Raw genomic sequence first — 4908 nt, 5'->3', positions numbered from 1 at the left:
GGGGGGGGGGGGCCCGGGCTCGGGCCCCGCCGCGCCGGGCCTCCGGGCTTCCTGCTCGGCCCGGGCGGTGGACTTTGCCCGCCCGGCTGCGGGAGCGCGGTGGGGGTGGGGCCGGCGGCCCAGATCCGCGCCGGGACCCCGGCGTCCGGGAGCCCAGGTGAGCGGGGCGGGGTCTCCCGGGCGGGCCTTGCACGCCCTACCCCCCCCCCTTTCACACTCCCACCACGCGCCCCCCCGGGCCCCCCCCCCCCACCGCCCCGCAGCCGAACCCACACCCCGCGTCAGCCCTCCCTGCGCTGCGGGCGGCGAGGGCAGCTCTGGGAGCCTCTTCTTTCGCCTCCATGGCCCCGGCCAGCGGCTGGCAGCTGTGACTTATTACCCCATTTTGCCTGGGAGCCCAGAAGGGAATTGGCTTGTCCGAGATCGGCGGGGGTGGGGGCGCAGGTGTAAGGCCTTCTCCCACCCGGGGCAGAGCCTCCAGCCCTCCCCTAGGCCCACGTGTGTGGGGAAGTCAGGCCAACCCAAGGGGGAGGGTGCGGGTGGGTCCCCGGGATTCAAGGGCGCGTGTGGGCAAAGTCAGGGCCCTAGGGCAACCCCATCACCCAGGCCAGAGCTGGGAGCCAGGGCCTGCTGTGGGGCAGGCGGGGTTAATTAAGGTCTGGGCCTTCCCAGGCGTCCTAAGGGGGACGCCTGCTCCCCCACCCGCCTGGCCACTGGTCTTGGCACCTGCTGAGCACAGCCCATCCCCCCACCCCTTCAGTGGCCTTCCCAGATCAACCTGTTCTGGGTGTGGGGCTCGGGGACAGCTGCCCATCTCCTGGGTCCGCCCAAGCCTGTGTCTTTCTCCCAACACCCTCCCATGCAGGGTCCACTCTGGGGCCTGCCTTTCCCTGAGGATCTGCTTGAGGAAGAAAGGGGGCTGGTAGGCAGAGATCTGGGTCTGCCCCAGCCTCTCCCGTCCCGGGTTATGTGGCCTTGGTTAGAAGGCTCGACTTTGGGAATCAGAGTTGGGCTTAAGTCCCAGCTCCACCGGGTTATGGACAAATTATGTCAATTCTCTAAGCGTCCGTTTCCCCTGTGTGTAAGAAGGCCTTTATGTTCACTCATTTATCCGTTCTGCAAATGTCTGTGGGGCACCCACTGAGTGCCAGGGCAGTGCTCGGGCGGCTGGGATCCCGGCACCTTCCTCACAAGGTTGCTGGACAGCAGACCTCAGATTGGTTCTGGCGCACAGTGCCTGGTAAACAGCTACTCGCTGTCACTGCTGCTGTGACCCGTTGTGGCACTGTTATTAATAACATTAATATTATCGTGGAGCAGAAAATGCCGTCCCATTTCGTAGAAAGGAAAGGGAGGTCTCCTGAGGAGATGCCCCGACTCACCCAGTCCTGTTCTCCCTGACCCAGCTCCCTGCACTGTGCGATCTCCTCCCCGAGGGTGAGGGTCAGGGTGAGGGTCACGTTCAGTCGGCCTCGTACCCACCTTTTCTAAACAGAGGGGGCTGAAGAAGGTGGGACGCCTGGCCCAGAGGGGGAAGTGGGCCACAGAGCTCTGCTTGATTCACGAACTCTGGGACTTTTTACCGATGCCTGTTGGGTGCCAGGCTGGTGCCGGGACAGAGCGATGGGGGTGGAGTTGGGAAAATGGGGGATGGGACGCGAAACCAGATCTCGGCTGCTTAGGGTGATAAGGTCTGTGTTGTAGAGGCGTGCAGCGGGGCTGGGGGAGGAAAGCCCCGAACTCTGCCGAGGAGGGGAGGGGAGGGAAGGGAAGGGAAAGTTTGAACCTTGAGGGACGCATAGGAGTTTGCCAGGGGGAGGCCACATGTGAAAAGGCCTGGGGGTTGGCCCATCAGGGAGTTCTCAGAGAAAAATGTGTGGGGCCCAGTGGTGGGGTGGGGGCCCAGGGAAGGGGGAGATGAGAGAGGCTGGCGGGACAGGGGGCCTCTTGAACTGTGGCCGGGAGGTGGGGGGATGTGAGGGCGCTGGGGAGCCATGGACCGGGTTTGGGGACTGGCAAAGTGAGATCAGCTATGCAGTTGCCCCCCCCTGGGGAATGGTGGGTGGGTGGGGGGAAGTGGTTCTCGAAGCCTGGGGGCACAGGTGTAAGGAGGCTGGGCACGAGTGCCGGCAGGTGGCCTCTGTGGGACCGAAGCTCAGAGATAAGAAAGGGTGCCATCTCTACCCAGTTTGGGAGACACCACCTAAGTCCCTTACGCCTGAACGTCACTCTGACCCGTAGGGCAACTGGGTTCACGTCAGCTCAGATGTTTATTAGCGGTGTGATCCTGGGCGAGTTAGCTCTCTGGGCCTTGGTCTTCTCATCTGTACAGTGGGGTGAAGAATAAGCCTCGTGAGGATTACACGAGCGAGCGCGTACGAGGTGGCCGTGTATGTCAGAGGCGCTGTAGAGCTGCGTGGTCCGGTCTGGTGGCCGGGGTGCATCGTGATGTGCTATGAATGTAAAAAACACACAGTGGCTTCTGAAGACTTGATACCAAAAAAAAAAAAAAAAAAAAAAAGTGTAATACCTCACTAATGTTTCTATGTCGATTGTTGAAATGATAGTATCAGATATATATTGTGTTAAATATATACTAAGGTAATTCTCCATTTCTTTTTCTTTTTTTTTTAGTTTATTTATTTCTTTTTGAGAGCGAGAAAGCGCGAGTTGGGGAGGGGCAGAGGGAGAGGGAGAGAATCCCAAGCAGGCCGTGCACTGTTAGCACGGAGCCCGATGCAGGGCTCTTATCCACGAACTGTGAGATCATGATGACCTGAGCCGAAGTCGATCGCTTCGTCGAGGGAGCCACCCAGGTGCCCCCCGTTTCTACCTTTTTAATGTGGCTCCTAGAAAGTTTAAAACTACATGTGTGGGTTGGGGCACCTGGGTGGCTCCGTCGGTTGAGCGTCTGACTTGGGCTCCGGTCATGATCTCGTGGTTCATGAGTTTGAGCCCCTCGTCAGGCTCTGTGCTGACAGCTCGGAGCCCGGAGCCTGCTTCGGATTCTGTGTCTCCCTCTCTCTCCGCCCCTCCCCTGCTCGTGCTCTGTTTCTCTCTCTCTCTCTCTCTTAAAAATGAATAAACATTAGAAAATAATTTGAAACTACATATGCGGGTCAAATTGTATTTCTGTCGGCCAGCACTATCCGATGGTAAACGATCAATAAACATTTTTAGTAGAGAGCGGTGGCTCTGAACCCCGGGGGTGGTTTTGCCTTCCAGGAGACCTTTGATAGTGTCTAGAGACCTTTTTGGTTGTCACTGCTTGGGAAGGAGGGTGTTACTGGCGTTCTGTAACTAGAGACCAGGGACTCTGCTGACCATCCTGAAGCACCGGACAGCCTACCCCGCCCCCTGTGAGACACAAAGAATTATCCACCCCCAAGTGCCGGCCATGGTGCGGTATAGAGGTATAGAGGAAGCGCTTGATAAACATGAGCTGTTGGGTAGCCCTAGCTCACGTGTTTTCATCTCGAAGGCCCTGACAAGTCCTGCGGGAAAGAAACTTGTTTAATTTTGCCAGTGGGAGCAGGAAATGAGCAGGGGCTGGGGAGACGGGGAACAGGGTGTGGGTTGGGTAGATGGAGAAGGAGCAGGTTTGGAGCAAGGTACCGGGCATCATGGGAGATGCCCAGAGGGCAGTGGGACACACGGCCTGGGCTGCAGCAGGTGGCAGTGCTCAGATGGCCACGGAAGCTATCACTGGGCGGGCGGGCTGGCAGGCAGGGGTGGGGGTGCACGTGTCCACTTACAGGGCTGTTCCGACTGAGCTGTCAGGAACCTGGCATTGAAGGGGCACGAGGGGAAGAGGCCTGGCTTGAGTGGCGGGACAGAGAAAAAGATGGAAAGCGGGGAGATGCCGGGGGAGGAAGGTTTCCGGAACAAGGAGGTGCTGGGCAGCGCGCCCAGGCGAGATACAGCCCACAACCGTATCTGGAGGGTACGCTGCTGGCCTTGGGGAGGCTGGGAGCTGGGAGGGCAGGTTGGGGCGGGGGTCGGGTGGAAGGAGAAGTCTGTTCGGAGAGTGCACACAGCTATCCACAGGGGTGGAGCATTACGTGGGAAGGTCAAGTGTGACTTCAGGGGGCGGGGTGGAGTGAAGGCAAGGAAGCCTGGGTCCTTACAGGTGAGGGCAGGGGGTCTCCGGGGAGCCTGGCTGTGAAGACAGGCGCGTGAGAAAGGCCTGGTGTGTTGTGTGCCGATGTCTTTAAGCGGTAGAGATCTGCCCCCTCCCGTTGTTTCAGACACATAGAACCCCAGTAGACAAAACAGCTGTTCTGGTTGGAATAAGAGTTAGGGCCTCCCTGAAAGACCCCCACGAGGGCAGGTCCCCTAGGCTGGCCTCGGTCACCTCCTCCTGGACCCTCCCAGAGAATCGTCCTGGTGACTTATTCTGGTCTTTCTGTTCCCCACCCATGGATCCTGCTTGGGGTTCCGTGCCCCCCCCCAACCCCCCAAATGGGGCTTCCTCAAGCCTCTCCCTGCCCTGCCCGTCTCATTCAACGTCTTCAGGGGGTTTGTGGCCACCTCTGCAAGGTGATCTCACCTCTCTCCACAGCCCCGGCCCCTCACGCTCCGCTTTTGTTGCCTCACCGCCTGTACCCCCACCTTCCCACTCACACCTGATGGGCCCCTGGACGCCTCCTTGTCCCTCCCCCGCCTCCTCCCTTCAGTCGCCAGGTTCTGACCGTTCACCCCCCTCAGAAGGTCTGCAGTCTGGCCAGCTTTCCGGTTCCCTGGCCCTCCTGCCAGACCCCCGACTCCACAGTTCATCCCACCCCTGCTTCCAAGCTGACAGAGGGTGCGGTTGGGGGGGGGGGGCGGTTGCTGCTAAAGGCCTGAGTTTGAATCCCAGTGCCGGCACTGGCCAGCTGTGTGGCCTTAGGCAGGTTGCTTTCGTTCTCT

This window comes from Herpailurus yagouaroundi, unplaced genomic scaffold (assembly GCF_014898765.1).
Source record: "Herpailurus yagouaroundi ecotype Mexico unplaced genomic scaffold, PumYag 200, whole genome shotgun sequence".
Lineage (NCBI taxonomy): Eukaryota > Metazoa > Chordata > Mammalia > Carnivora > Felidae > Herpailurus > Herpailurus yagouaroundi.
Note: the sequence above shows the minus strand (reverse complement) of the source record.